Below are 16,711 nucleotides of genomic sequence, written 5' to 3'. Positions count from 1 at the left end.
GTTTTCTAGGAACTTGTGTAGATCTTCCCTTTCTCCCTTATAAATAATCAAGATGTCATCGGCGAAAGACTCGAACACAAGGTGAATGATTCTCGTTTTGTAAATTCCTTTAGATACTTATATGAAAGACAACGTAAAATTTCTTTGATTGTCTGTTCTTGGGTTAAAGATACGGTACACCTACCAGTAAAAATCACAGATTTTCTACGATCTAAGTTCATAACGAGATCTGTGCGAGAGCACACCTGTGCAAGAATTACAGGTGTTTCTTAATGCCAAAGATAAAAAAAAAAAATTGGAAAATAAAAGCTCTTTAGGACCAAACAGTGTTTAAAACAAGCAGCCGAAGTCTGCACCTGAACATTCGGAAGGGGGAAGACATTCATAGCCCTCATCCCACTACCAAAGGGCGACCGCCTCGGGACAGATAGAAGGAAGGGTCCAACCCAAACACTAATCACGTCATGGACCGGGACGGGAGTGAGTGTGACTGGCTGCGAAGTTGCGAAGTTCGCGAACCGCTCACTCGCTGAGTCGCTCAGTAGTAGTAAGCTGGCTGTGGTGGAAGTGGGAGGCCCCTGGTAACCCTCGCGCGCGTGTGTGTGTGCATTAGAGAACGACTCTTTGTGCTCTCAGTTATCCTAGCACTTGTTTTTAAAGTTATGTAAGTTGTACAACTCTCTTTGATGATACAATTGGGTTAACTTTTATGTATTTCACGAGTCAGATGCTGAAGTCTGGGAGGAACGGCGGAAATATAACCGCGATGACTTACGTTCGGGTTGTGCTGTCCTTGGGTTGCTGTGTGAAGTACGCTGCGTATTTTTGCGGTTGGAATTCCTTCCGGATTTTTTATTCGGCATAAAACCATGTTTTTCCGTGCACACCTCTTTATCTTGGGATTCATTTCAGTTGAAAACAAGGCAAAATAACGCTCGTGAGGTTTCATGCGGGGAAAGTTTAATTATGAGGTTCACAAAGAGAAGAGATGAGCAGTTATTAAAAAGAAAAAACTGTATCCTTTGGTATGGTTTACGGTATGATCTGCGGGGAGACATAATGGTAAAAGCTTTGATATGACGCTCAGGAGTATCTGTTACCTATGATTCCTGCCTGAAATGCAGAAATGGAAACGTGTGTGAATTCCTCTCAGTTAATACGGACGGTGCATCTCAGCGCTATCCCTCAAAGACAGGTGCATTTCGGCTAAATACCAATCCTAATGGGTTCCGCCCACGAGTTTTTCCTCCGAGCGATGAGAGCGCGCGTGCGTTTGTTTGAATGGAACCTTAAAACTGAGCTGTGGTGGAATGGTTTGCATGCGTATGATATGCATATTTAGGAGTTGTGTCAGGAAAGAATCTGTAAGCGTGCTGACTTTCTTCGTTGATAGACTGCCAAGTTCCCGCCCGCATCGGAATACGGTCCCATGGAATTTATTTGCTTATCCTTTCAACATGTGCATGCATGTGCATTATCCGTAAATTAATATTTTATCGTAGGCGCATTTGCAATTGATGCCTACGGGGATTTATATATACATATATATATAATATATATGTATACAATATATATATAATATATATATGTATGTATACAATATGTGTAACTGGAAAACCACACAGATTCTATACACATACATATACCCATTGGTTTTTCCAGTTACACGTGAGTACGTAGTTAGGTATATTACTTTCTAAAAATTTAGTCGGAACATTTCATGTTCATTCCATTAAAATATGAGACAATGAGACAATTTAAGAGTTTGTATTCTCAGCACCAGAACATGGGCGGCCCGTTGTTTACAAATAAGACTGTGTCTTAAGGAAAATTAGTTTCCTCTGCTTCAACAATTCCCGGTTACTTTCATTGTAGATTTTCAGTTTCAGCGTTTTCTCATGCACTGGACGGATTTGCTGAGACATCAGTAGGCAAAGATCGATAAATCAGTCAGTACATCATTCTTTCACATTTATAGTCCACGAGTTTTTGTGTGTGAATTTCTGTGTGTATGTGTGTGTGTGAAGAGAGAGAGAGAGAGAGAGAGAGAGAGAGAGAGAGAGAGAGAGAGAGAGAGAGAACAAATATGGATGAAACAGGGGAAGCAAGTTTAACGCTGCGTGATCTTCCTTTCGTTATTATCCGATTATATGCATTTGAAAGAGAGAGAGAGAGAGAGAGAGAGAGAGAGAGAGAGAGAGAGAGAGAGAGAGAGAGAGACTGCAACAGAAAATGTCTAGAGGAAGATTGGTAACTAATGATAAGTTTCTTACATAGTTTGATGGGCTGAAACGGAACTAATTTTTTTTATAGGCTTAGGTTTGATCCGTTGGAATGGAAGGAAGCTGAATAATCAAGTTTAGTAAAAGTACATTATACGACTGGACACAGTTATGTGGTGTATTTGATTTGGCTACAAATGCCTTATATAGTTAACATGAAAGTAAATTTACTAAGTAATATGATGAGCTACAACAAAACTCAGTTTGGTATATAATTTGGTTGGGATAAAAGGAACTAAATTATTTTCATAGTTTGATCCTTTAAATTGAAACTATAACATTATTAATGTTGAAAAAATGAATGTACATGCACATTCAATTATACAGTGTCACGGTTGTGATTTTGCCTAATATGAATCGATATGTACCCACCTTTGCAGGAAAACAGGAGGAGGGTAATGGAGAGAGGCAGACTCGTGGACAAAGTTCTTTTCCTCCATTTGGGATTTTCAAATTGCATCTGACCGAATTTGGTAGCACCTGTTCAGAAAATATTATGGGAAACTTGTATGGATTGCAAAGTATCGCACACCTTTTGCAGAAATTGTATGAATATATTTCGTGATGAAGCTAGGCTAACTCTCTCTCTCTCTCTCTCTCTCTCTCTCTCTCTCTCTCTCTCTCTCTCTCTCTCTCTCTCTCTCTCTCTTCACAATGGCATTAACTCAATCATGATGAAAAAGAAAAATACATTAAATAATCCCGTTAAGGAATCAGTATTATCACGAGTGAGCAATTAGTGAAAAATCAGTGGATCGGCCGAATTTAGAATGAAATGAAATCGAAATCTGGGGAGCAGCTGAGAACAATAACAGTATATGAAGGAAATAGACCTCTCTTAAACAGGTCTTATTGAAAAGGGCGGCTTTATTATGCGAATTTATCTCATACAGGATCTTTTCTATTTTCCTTATAATTCGCTTTCCAGGCTCAGCGATGTTGGTCAGCAACGGATTTCTGATTGAATATTTCAATGAAAGACTTCCCGCATTCCGCACACTATCCTATTCCCAACATGAATATTGGTCAGTTGCCGACGAACATCGCTGGGCCTGAAAAGCGAATTATAAGGAAAATAGAAAAGACCCTGTATAAGATAAATTCGCATAATACAGCCATCCTTTTCAATAAAGATAATAGTAATGGTATTTCCACCACCACAAACAACAGACGTGGTGGTATTAGTGCATTAGTGGTAGAAGGGATAAAACTGACAGTAACATCAATATCATGAAAACGCACACAGCCGAGTGACCCAACCTTTCAGTAACCTTTAGGAAACTCTTCTCTGCTTCATATAATAGGATTATGAACTTACAGTTCCCTTTCATACTCAAGAATAAGCATATACCGTGTATTGAAGTGGGAGGCAACAGTATTCGTATATACTGTATTATCCTTATGTCCAATAGACGCTAAAAATAAACGACAAAATGAAATAGTAACGAGACAGACCTTGATAAGCGTCAAAAAATGGCTTCAAGTCAGCAGCTGACGTCTAACAAGCTAATGAACACCAGTAAGAGGAACGCAAGGTGGTGTTGATTTCGGCCATTTAGGACCAGAGTTTGGAGGAGGGAGTAAACGAACCATGCGCGTTTAACTAAGCGTGTCTCTGCGTTAAGATCTTTCTTTGTGAATCAATTGCAAAACCTTTCGTCTACCCTGAACTCCTGTTGCGTTTGTAACGATTAATGGTTCTGTTTACGACACGTGCTGCGTCTCCTGTTATCATCAGTCTCCATGTTATTATCAGTCTCCTGTTATAATCAGCCGCTGTTATCATCAGTCTCCATGTTATTATCAGTCTCCTGTTATCATCAGTCTCCATGTTATTATCAGTCTCCTGTTATCATCAGTCTCCGTGTTATTATCAGTCTCCTGTTATAATCAGCCGTTGTTATCATCAGTCTCCATGTTATTATCAGTCTCCTGTTATAATCAGCCGTTGTTATCATCAGTCTCCATGTTATTATCAGTCTCCTGTTATCATCAGTCTCCTGTTATCGCCAGTCTCCACGTTGTCATCAGACTTCCCACATACTGACACCACGAACCTTCATGCTTGTGCTAGCTGCTTTCCGCTTGTCTTATAAAGGGAATGGATAATTTGTCATGTTCTTTCTGATAGTTGTCTACTGAAGGACTCTACATAGTCGTCTGCAGTCGCACACAGATCATTTTTTATATTCTGTATTTTGTTTCGTTATCCGATTTTTACATTGACAGAAACAAAAACAGACCCTGAGTAGGTTCGTTTGGGCAATGAAAAGGGTACGTCACGCACATAAATTTTGTTTTGCAGAGTTCAATTAGCAATTCAAATGTGAGTCGAATGCAAGGGGAGGGAGGCCGAGAGAGAGAGAGAGAGAGAGAGAGAGAGAGAGAGAGAGAGAGAGAGAGAGAGAGAGAGAGAGAGACTCGCATACCACACCTGTTGCAGAGCCACGAGACGACTTATCGAGCGTATAAACAAGTTATTGTAATTTGCGTATTGCAAGTAAGAATGGGTACAAAGATCGCTCTGTGATGATTTACAGCGACGTAGATGACGTAGTTCTGAATAACTTCAAGATAGCTCTATTCATTTGGGTTATTTACAGTATTTTCAGGGTTGGAATTTCTTCTGATATACAGAAGAATGAGTTTGGTGTTGCAAACTTTGGGGAGGGTTTTGAGAAGATAGCTGACGGTGTCGGAACTGAGATCGCCGAGCACAAGCAATAGACGAAATTATTTTTCCTTCATGCCATATCTTCGAACTTGATTCTGTCTGAAATTAACCTCTCTCTCTCTCTCTCTCTCTCTCTCTCTCTCTCTCTCTCTCTCACACACACACACACACACACACACACACACATATATATATATATATATATATATATATATATATATATATATATATATATATATATATATATATATATATATATATATATATATATATATATATATATATATATATATATATATATATATATTATATATTATATATATATATATATATATATATATATATATATATATATATATATATATATCTTGATTTTCATTCTTCGAGGACATAGCTCCACAGGATGCTACTTTACTGTATCTGAGCAGTGTGTTTGCATAAGGCATGAGATTGCTATCCCCACGTACAGTATTTCTCCTCGAGTGGGTAGCAGCAGGACATTATTTTGGGGACAGACAGGAACTTGCGTTCCTTTGCGGTCTTCCAGTTATTTGATATTACAGACTGGAAGACTAGTGGAGTATTAAACGTGTCATTCATGAGGTGTTTACTTAAAATTTTTAAATATAAAAAAATATTTAATGTTGCAGCTCCACTTATTCATGGAACGGTTGTAAATAGTAAGATAGACTTGATATTTCACCGAGACTTTAGTTCCAGCAGTTGAAAAGACAACCAACAGCTACAACATAAACAGCTGTAAAGACAATTGCAGTGAACTGGATTCCACATAATCATTTCCTACCTTTATTCCCTTTCCGTAATTTCATTGTCTCAATCTCATCCTTCCTGTCAGTTATCATATGCATTTGGTAATGGCCAGTTTTACAGCAAAGTCTCCTAAGCTTACGTCATGCGTATGAAAACGTCCTCTGCCATATATTCATTATTTTCTGCACTTTAGTTCCCGTCAGCTGGAGTATTTTTTTCAACTGAAATGGAAATAAACACAAAAGACTTTACTTAATTTTGTTCCCAATAAAAAAAAAGGTGGAAGTGTTACAAGATTTATTAATGTATTTAAATGATCATCAGCTTGTTATAAAGAAACATGTTTATGAAACCAGCAAAGTATTTCCACCTTCAATGAAAATATATATTGAAAAAAAAAAAAATAACTTATTTACGTACACGTGGAACTCGCCGTACATGACGCAAAAGCCGTTAGCTGATAGTCGCTATGCGACCGGGAGAAAACTGAAACAAATATAGAATTTGAAAAATCTTCGTTGCACTTGAAGACGAAACCTTTCTGTAATTTATAAATACCTGTTGACTTTTCATGTGCGATTATGTACTGTTTATTATACCGCGTGCGTTTGTAGCTGGTTAATGATGTTACAAGGTTTTTTGCTGACTTAGGAGAGCAGGAGTAAAGTTGTATCATTTTATTTTAGAATTGATTGGATCCTGGATTGGCCGTGGGTAATTGGCTCCTTCATACATCCAAGCGTAAGGTTTTAAGGGAATAAATACGAGTTGGTAATGATGACGATGACGTCGACAAAATCCTGGCAAATGCTTTTCTGAAAAGTTTATTTCTTCACGCAACTTCTCGTTTCAGTAAACAAATTTGGAGGGCTTTTGATCCTTCATTAAAAATCCCATTTGAGGCGATGCAGCCTCCCTGAGCGACATGATATTTGCATCCGGAGGAAATGCTAAAAATAAACTTCAGTGATAAAAACTGCTAAGTGAGAGGGCGGAGTAGAATCTTTTAGAGCAAAGAAGAGCTGGGTATACATGGCTAAAACTCGTACTACGACTTACAGTATGTACAGACACCCACACATACACTAATGTATATACATATACATATATATATATATATATATATATATATATATATATATATATATATATATATATATGTAAATATATATATATATATATAACATATATAATATATATATAATAAATAAATAAATAAATATATATATATATATATATATATATATATATAATATATATATATATATATATATATATATATATATATAAGCGAATCCCACAGGAAAATAACAGGCAGAAGTTCCGTAGCAAGCGCTTTCACATTTATTAACGCATCGTCTGGGCACATCTGAGACACAGACGAAAAGGTTACAAGGTTAACAAAAAGAACAAGAATACCAGATGGTTAATTGTCAAAGGGTAATAAATAAAAAGGTAATCCAAGATAATCCGGGAACACGCGGTCACAAACTAAAGTATATACTTAACCATTAGAGATACGGAATCTTATCCATTCAAATTGCAGAAACGTGTATAAAACTGAATACTAAATTTGCTTATATTTATCAACAACTTTTTTTTAATTATGAAGGCATCAAGTTTAAACAAACCAAGACTTAAATTTAGAACACTTCCATTATTTGACTTGATAAAACAAGATTCAGTGATACTCCTTTTAACTGTGTCGCTGCACGGGACTAAAGATCTTGCTTCACTCCAGCTAATAAGATGACCTAAATCTCTTATATGTACGAATAGTGCATTCGATGTTTGGTCATTTCTCACAGAATATTGGTGTTGTTTGATTCGTTGTGAAACTGATTTTCCAGTTTGTCCCTAATATATTTTATCACACTTTTTACACGGAATTTTATAGATGCAGCCAGAAACATCTTTAGGAGAATTTTTTATTCCTAAACTCTTAACATTAAAATTACTGAAAACAACATTTATGTTGAAAAACTTTAAAATTCTAGGATTTTGTAAAAACCTTTCATCATACGGTAGTTTGAGATTATTATGCGTACTAAATTCAAGTTTGTTATTAGTTAAATAAAATGTTTTCCTGGCTCTTTTCCACGCTCCATCTACAAAATAAATAGCTTTAATCTCAGCATCAATGAACTGCGGGCTACAAACACGTAAAGCCCTTAAGAACATTCCAGAAAAGACAGAGAATTTAACATTTTGATGGTGATTGGAATAACAATGAACAAAAGAGGCAATGTCAGTTGATTTTCGAAAGACTGAAAAGGTGAAATTTCTATCATGTCTATGGACACTCACATCTGGCCAGTTCACGAAAATCTCCAGGAATTTCTGGTTAAGCTGAACAATGTAGTCCCTTCTGTAAAATTTACCGTAGAGGAAGAAAGAAAATGTAATTTGAATTTTCTTGATGGAACTGTCCATAGACATGATAGAAACTGAACATTAACTGTAAATAGCAGTATTAGACGATATAGCCAAATGATCAAACATTTACTTTTATCTGTAGATCCTGTACAGCAAAGTACGTCCTTGCATGCAAAGATGTAGGAAACATCGTAGGCTTGATGTATCTATTCTATTCTCTTGATGCCTTTGGTGAAATTTCTCGTGATGTAAGCTACTGAAGGTAAGTCCTGTATGCTATCGAAAACAGATCTATCTTTCGGTGGTCTCGGTATAATGCTGTATGAACCGCGGCCCATGAAGCTTTCAGCCAAGGCCCGGTGATGGCCTGTCCTATGGCGTTGCCAGACGCACAACCAAGGATAACTTTAGCTTTAAATAAAATAAAAACTACTGAGGCTAGAGGGCTGCAATTTGGTATGTTTGATGATTGAAGCGTGGATGATCAACATACCAATTTGCATCCCTCTAGCCTCAGTAGTTTCTAAGATCTGAGGGTGGACAGAAAAAGTGAGGACGGACAGACAAAGCCATCTCAGTAGTTTTCTTTTACAGAAATCTAAAAACCACGAAATTAACATAAAGCGACGCGAACAACAGGAGGCTAAACATAAATAAAAAATACGACATTATTACAGGAAAACAAAATGTAACGAGAATATAGTGCTCACAACGACAAGGACAGGAAAAAAAAGAGGAAAACTTGTTCTAAGGCATGTCACAGTTCTCTGGTTACGTCTCAACTTTCTAGTTATGCCTATTAAAATGCGAAAGGCTTAACAAGACCTGCAGACCACTAAAAAAATGTGGCGAATGAAAAAGGGAATCAAGGCGGGGACGGGAGATTTCCCCATGATATTGCGGTTGGTAAAAACCCCGAGTTTGGATTGTGCAATGCGCCATTTGATGATTCACTCTTGTTCAACTTCAGCAAGAGAACAGAGTTGAAGAGACCTTAATAATTTCTGTCTCTTTGTCGGTCAGTTCGTTTCTCATAACAACTAAGATAGAAAAATAATGAAATTCGGTATCAGATTACAAGTGAATGCACAGACGTAAGCATAAATAAGATGGCCAATAACTGCGTAGTCGAATGATACAAAATGGTTCTTGCTTCTTCGTCTTGTAGGTTTTCCCCCTCATCCTGCTCATATTTCTTCACTTTCCGCTTCAATGCATTCCTTTATTTGTTTATATTTCACCATTTCATTTTTTTTATGTAAGTTGTTTGCCCTTGGCATCTAATGGAAACGAACTGTAATCTTCAATACCAGACTCCTTCCTCCCCGCCTATCACTTAATTCTTTTTATAAGGTAATGACGCGAGTCTTCTTGTCATTCAGGGAGTTAAGGGAGCTTAGTTGACTCTCATAGGGCTTTAGGGAGGGAGACAGCTTGGTGGGACTCTACAAACTGTACGTATGGGGGTGTATGGAGTTTCAGATACGACCATGGACGAATATGGATGATGCTGTATAAGGAGAACTATGACGTCATAGACATCTGTGCATGTCTTGTTAACGAAGCACTGGATGAAATTGCCCTTCAGTGCATATTGGGAAGGTCGCGGGACTAATTGGTCCTTGTATGTGTACAGGAGACTATAGAAAAAAGGGGCTCTTATATCCAAAGGAGAAACCATAGAGTAAACTCAGTAAAGGATTATCTTTACATCTCGGATCGGCCATGACGCAAAGGGGTTCTGATGTGCGCAAGGGTGGCCCATGGAGGGCATGAGGCAATGGTAAGGGTGTCAAAGTGTCAATGGAGAAATGAGGCTCCGTATTATATCTAGGAAGGGCCATAATGGAGCGTGTATTAGGAGGGCCATCAAGGATGTAAGCTCCACAGTAGTAATAGTAAGCTGTTGAGCTTCTACTCGCAAGTATAGTTGGGACAACGTAGGGGATGCTGAGCCTTGCAGCGACGCACAGGGAAGGGGTTCACATGATACACGGTATATGGGAAGTTGGGGTTTCGTTTAAGTAGTGGGGTGGCTGCAAGGAAGATGGGAGGATGGGTTCCGAAGACGTGTAGGGGAACGCCTTGAGGGGAGGATGGTGGGCGTGAGGGAGAAGTCTGCGGAGGACGAGAGGGTTGTTATATTACGCCCTCTGTTTCTTCCAACAAACAGAGCGGACGTCGCGGGAGCGCGTCTCCTCTCTCATGACAGCTTTAGCTCGTGCGATTGTTTCTCATGATCAGAGCGTGCTGCTGTGGGGATGAGGGCTCAGATATCTTGCACAAAGTGCACTCTACTAGAGTATCAACATATATCTCGCGTAATTTTTTCCTAAGCTTCTTGACTCTGTAAGTTTGTAATTTCAACCTAATCTTGGGGTCCTTTGTCAGGAATACTTACATGTACTTGAGAGAAGTTATTATTTCATTTCCTTCATATTCTCCCAGAATATATATATATATATATATATATATATATATATATATATATATATATATATATATATATATATATATATATATATATATATATATATCTTGCCTTTGTTATTATGTAATTAACCTTTCAGTGTCGCATCTACAGTGCCTGGGTAAAGTTTTGAAGCAGATTTAAAAGAAAAGTAAGAGGCCGCTATTTTCTAATTTCTCGTTTGTTTCTTTAAGTCAGAGAAAGCAAATATTTCCGTAGACTGCTCGTCTTTATTTCTACGCAAACTGATCTGCCATAAGATGATCTGACTTGAAGACCTACCTTACAGGGGCAGTCAACAAGATAAATGTATGAGTAATAGATACTGTTGAAGGCAGAACAGATACACCATGAAATTTCTGTATGTCTCAGGGTATTCTTAATGTCTCAAGAACATCAAAAGTCAGAGAACTGTAGATGCCCAACATCAAACATCTGACATACCTAAAAATTATTTAAGAGAAACCGAAGACAGTGTCAGGTACACCTAAGTGCTCAGGTAAATTTCTCCGAACCCATTAAGATTAACAGGACCATGGCCAGAATATCTCAGGCACCAGATTTCTCGGAGCCAGGTTCCAAAAGAATTCCTCATCACTGGTCTCAGAAGCATATTCAAGTGCTTCTACAAAACACGAGTTGCTTTTAACATACTCCTGACGCTTTGGGACCCGCGCCGAACTATTACTAAGTTCTTCAAATTTCTCAGAATTTTATGTGTTATGAAAATCCCAACAGTTCTTCATTGGAGGGGTGGGTAGAGCTCTCGGTTAGCACGCTGTTGGCCCAGCGTTCGACTCTCCGACCGGCCAATGAAGGGTTAGAGGAGTTTATTTCTGGTGATAGAAATTCATTTCTCGTCATAATGTGGTTCGGATTCCACAATAAGCTGTAGGTCCCGTTGCTAAGTAACCAGTTGGTTCTTAGCCACGTAAAATAAATCTAATCTTTCGGGCCAGACCTAGGAGAGCTGTTAATCAGCTCAGTGGTCTGGTTAAACTAAGATATACTTAACTTATAAAAATCCCAACTGTCTAAGGATCTTCTTAAATGCCTGAAGATGCCCTCAAATACCCCCGAACGTCTCAACCTATCCGGATACCTGTAAGGATAAGTCTTAATATCTCATGATAAGACGATGTGTTGTACATCTAGAAACACCTAATCTGGGTAACCACGGAATTTCTCAGGATTAATAGGACACGAACCCTATAACTCAGTTTTTCGTTGAATCTAAACTATCAGTCTTTGTCCACTAGCGGATCCAGAAAAATTTCATGGCACCAATTTTCCACCATATATTTTATATATATATATATATATATATATATATATATTTTTTATTTTTTTTTTTTTTCTATAATAGATCTATATTTTTTCCCATTTTTATATGTCTCATTTATATTATTACTACCTAAATCTTCTATATTATTATTTTGTTATTTTTTTCATGGGGGGGCCACGTGCCCAGGTGGCGCCCCCCCCCCCGTCCGCTAGTGTCTTTGTCGACGAAAACGAAGAGCAATAGAATAATGATGGTGATGACGTGGGCTATACTTCGTTAAAAATTGGGTTCATTAGCCGACCAATTTTACACAATTAACTGGTTTCACAACCTGCCTAGCGGGAAATGACTTCACTCTTGTGTAGTTTATGGTACATATAATTCAAGAGGTGCTGCTTGTTCACGAGTTAAGGGTGATGTTTTTGGAATTACAGCTTTCAGATTCAATTATACCGATAAAAAGTTTACATGAAAGTGCTAAAACGTTGGTAGACAGCAGGTTAAATATAGTCCAGATGCAACATCGTGAACAAAACGTACTAATAAAAAAATGAGACAAAACAAAAGGAATAGTTGAAAAATCGACACCAGATTAAAGAACTGGAATGGTTTGTGGTATAAAACTTTCTATTTTTATGATCTTATGACTGGTCACGAAAAAAAAATGTAGGCAGGAGAATCAAAGAAAGACAAAACGTGTAAAAGATCAGAGGGCTTGTATAACCTTCCATTTATTCAGTGTGTATCCTTCCCTACGGCTTAAATTTGGTTCCGATCGAGCAGAGCAAAAAATAACCATCTTTCTAACTTGTTCCACAAGTGGCAATACAGCTTACAGAGCGCCTTGTACCGTGCACTGTAGAAGGTACTCGGCTGTATATCTTAGACTCTTTAACTTGACTTGCTTCAGTTTTACCTTTCATGTATGGACAAATAATAATAATAATAATAATAATCCACCTCGTTTCCAGATAGGTTCGTTCCACGGGATGTCTGCCATTTGCTTAGCTCATGAAGGAGACATTTCAGAGGAAGATTTGACAGTGCTGACATTTATTGTCATTTCGTTGGACATGTATGACATATGGACATCCCTGCCAGTCTGATTACACATTTCTTAGTAAACGGCAAATAGGTAGTAACAAACAGATTTTTTGATAATATTCAGCGCGTAATTATACAGTGCTAGTGAGACTCAAAATGCGAGAAGAAAAACTTGTGGTGCCACGCCCGACGTGAGGGCGACCCTCCCATCTGATGAAAGGGAGATAGGAGAGAAAATAAGATTGGATTCACAGCCTGACAAGTGAGAACACTTATTGTTTCATCGCAAATTTAAGCTTTGCTCCAAGTTCATTTTATCGGCATGTTGCCAAGTTCTATAGGTCTCAATTTCTTGGGTGTGTTTTTGAAATGTTTGTATATATGGATAACTCATTGCTAGAGTTGGTATGAACGGTCACAAGGAAAAAAGCCAAAAATAGAGTGACAGGTGGACAAACTGGCAGAACATCATCTCCTCTTTCTCGTTAAAGGCAAAAGACATCTCAAGAGACTTGTTTTGGCGAAGCCATGTTGTAACCTGACTCTAAGAGTAACCTCAAGTACGATGAAGATAAACCTCTTCTTTTTATTTTTTATTTTTAGTCTCCAAGGATGAGACATCTTGATTCCATGCTCATTCGTTGCCTTCTGTTCAACTGAATTTTGTTTAAGTTTATTGCATATTTTCTTTGATCCTCTCCTTATCATCTGGCTTGCATTTTATTTGTCATCGCGACTTTCTTTTGCCACTTATCCTCACTCTGTTCCATAGAATTTGCATTCACGTTCTTGTTTCTGCCCGGTCAAGAGTCATAATTCTCTCTCTCTCTCTCTCTCTCTCTCTCTCTCTCTCTCTCTCTCTCTCTCTCTCTCTCTCTCTCTCTCAGTCAGTTCTTTATTGTCCTGCAGTTTATTGCCTGATTCTTTTCTATTCTACTTATGTTTTCTTTAATTTTGTCCATCATGGGTTTATATTACGATTCATTCTTTCACCTGGGTTTTCTCCTTTTCATGTCCCATGTTTTTTGTGCATTTACCTTCGTTTCATTCACATTTCCCATCATTAAGTCAACCTCTACTTGCAACGTTTTCATTGAAGTTTATCAATTCAAATTTGTCCCTGATTTCCTTTGTTAAATATTTTCCTTGAAACAATTTTATCTCAATATGACCTCAAGACAATAATTCCGGGGGCTTTCTTGTCATTTATTTTCCTCTAATTGTGCACAGTTACTTTTACTTCTGAACTTCCTGCCTCATTGTTGTTGGATTTTTATCTTTTACAATTTTGTTTAGATTTTTCCAGCATAATTTCTTCAGATCTTTCTACGACACTTGTGTAATTTTCCACCATATCGTGCCTGGTTTCCCCTGCTTATTTTTGTTTGATTTCTCGTTGTCCTTGTATCTGATTTTATCACATCTTCAGAAAACGGTTGTTTTATATCTATAGGAAGGGTTTCTTCACAGTTTAGTTTGATTTTGTTCTTCTTGCACCTTTGATTTTGTCGTGTAGCAATTTTCTTTACTTTTGACTTTCTAGTAGTTTTAGTTTTCTGCAAAAGAACACTAGTGTGACGGCACTGTCTGTCCGTCCGCACTTTTTCTATCCGCTCTCAGATCTTAAAAACTACTGAGGCTAGAGGGCTGCAAATTGGTATGTTGATCATCCACCCTCCTATCATCAAACATACCAAATTGCAGTCCTCTAGCTTTAGCAGTTTTTATTTTATTTAAGGGTAAAATTAGCTATAAACGTACTTCCAATCATCAAACATACCAAACTGCAGCCCCCTAGCCTCAGTGGTTTTTATTTTATTTAAGGTTAAAGTTAGCCACAACCGCACTTCTGGCACCGCTATAGGTACCAACACAGGCCACCACCGGACCTGGCTGAGTTTCATGCGCCTCGGCTAAGTTTCATGGGCCCGTAGCTGAGGCCACCACCGGACCGTAGCTGAGTTTCATGGGCCGCGGCTAAGAGTTTCATGGGCAGTGGCTGAAAGTTTCATACAGCATTATACGCTGTACAGAAAACTCTGTTGCGCCAAAGAAATTTCGGCGCATTTTTTGTTGGTTCACATGCAGCCTTACTACTTCTTCATTAGTTTTCGCCATTCATAAAGGATCCCTGTTGATAAAATACTTTGATTTCGGCTTGCTTAGTTTCATTTAAAATGAACCATTGACCTAATTAAGAAAGGCTATTAAGTATCTCATATTGCCCAATTAAAAATATTATGATTAATTCAGGTAAATATTCAACTAAATATAAATCAAATTAAAAATTAAATTAAATTGAAAATTAAAAGACAGGGGCCCATCCAGTTTTCTGTTTACCACAGACAGAAAACTAGATGGGGCCCTTTCTTTAATAAAAATTATCTAAATACTCTTCAGAAATTGAGTAAAAACAATAACTTAATATTCTCCAACCCAGATAAAGGTAATGGTACAGTTATTTTACATAAAGTTGACTATATCCAAAAAATGCAAAATATACTCACTGATGATTCTAAATTTCAGAAAATTGGTAACAAAAACTTTAAACCTATTTTTAAGAAGGACAAAATTAATCGTTTTCCGAGATCTTTTTTTAAAAAATAAACAGGAAATTACTCAAGCCACTTATGAAGAGCTTTTCGTCACTGGATCTTCTTATGGTATTATGTAGGACCCCCCCAAAATACATAAAGATAACGTACCTATGAGGCTAATCCTTTCTTCATATATTACACCCAACTACAAAATCGCAAAATACATGGTCCCTCACTTGGAAAACTCTTTCAAAAATGAATTTACTATTAACAGTTCCTTCGAATTTGAATTTAAAAATAACATTTGATGCCAAGATTCCGATCTGGTCACGGCCAGTTTTGATATAAAATCAGTATTCACTAATATACCACTGGAGGAAACAGCTGATTATATTTTGGTTACTATTTTTAATGATCAAGACAATGCGTACCACGGTTTAATCGCTTAGATTTTAAAGAGCTGTTATACTTGGCGTTGTGTTTAATGATGAAGTTTACATGCAGGTGGAAGGTGTAGGGATGGGTAATCCAATAAGCGGCATTTTTGCTGCTATTTTTATGCACAAATTCGAGAGAGAGCTGCTGCACAGCTGTTCCTCTGTGTTTAAGACTTTATTTTATCGCCGTTCTATAGACGACACTTTTGTCCTTTTCAGAGACGGTCACCACCACGGTGACCTGTTTTTATAGTATGCTAATTCACTACATAATAACATTAAACTTACTTATGAATTAAGAAATAACAACCAATTATCCTTTTTAGACACCATCGTCATCCGTGATGACTACAGATTTCATACTGGTGTGTTTTGAAAGAAAATCTTTACAGGTCTTGGAAAGAATTTTTACAGTTCATGTTTTTATAATTTCAAATTGAATTACCTGTCCACTCTCCTCCACAGGACCATCTCATTTACGTCTGATTGGAATCTTCTTCACAAGGAAGTAGGTTTTCTTTGTGATTATTTTAAATCCAACTGTTATCCATCCAATTTATTTTAAAATATGTTAAGAAAACATTGGATGAGACCTTTCGCCCTCTGGCTACCACACACTTCGCACATAAATTAACATGCTATATAAGTTTTCCAATCATACGTGACACCGTTTTCCTATCCAATCTAAAAAGGATTTTATCGAATTATTTTCCTGCAGTTGACTAGAAATCATATAAAACTATGCAAAAGTAAAGTAGATTATAATGATTTTAGGATTACACTAACCAGCCAACACGAGCACCACCTCCCTGTTCTTGAATCCTTAGCGATCAAA

General features: G+C 37.4%; 1 protein-coding gene across 2 annotated transcripts in view; it reads left to right on the top strand.

Moving 5' to 3' along the window:
* Positions 1-326: 326 nt before the first annotated feature.
* Positions 327-16,711, top strand: part of LOC136843386 (lysosomal-associated transmembrane protein 5-like) — a 28,906-nt gene continuing 12,521 nt past the window's right edge. The window contains exons 1-2 of one of the 2 annotated variants that reach the window (XM_067111737.1): positions 542-664; positions 16,342-16,384. The gene's annotated coding sequence lies outside the window, so the exon portion shown is untranslated. Of the gene's footprint in view, positions 665-16,341; positions 16,385-16,711 lie in introns of both variants that reach the window. The other variant, XM_067111735.1, reaches the window with a different exon arrangement.

This window comes from Macrobrachium rosenbergii, chromosome 11 (genome assembly GCF_040412425.1).
Source record: "Macrobrachium rosenbergii isolate ZJJX-2024 chromosome 11, ASM4041242v1, whole genome shotgun sequence".
Lineage (NCBI taxonomy): Eukaryota > Metazoa > Arthropoda > Malacostraca > Decapoda > Palaemonidae > Macrobrachium > Macrobrachium rosenbergii.
Note: the sequence above shows the minus strand (reverse complement) of the source record. Positions and strands in the feature narration are given on the sequence as shown.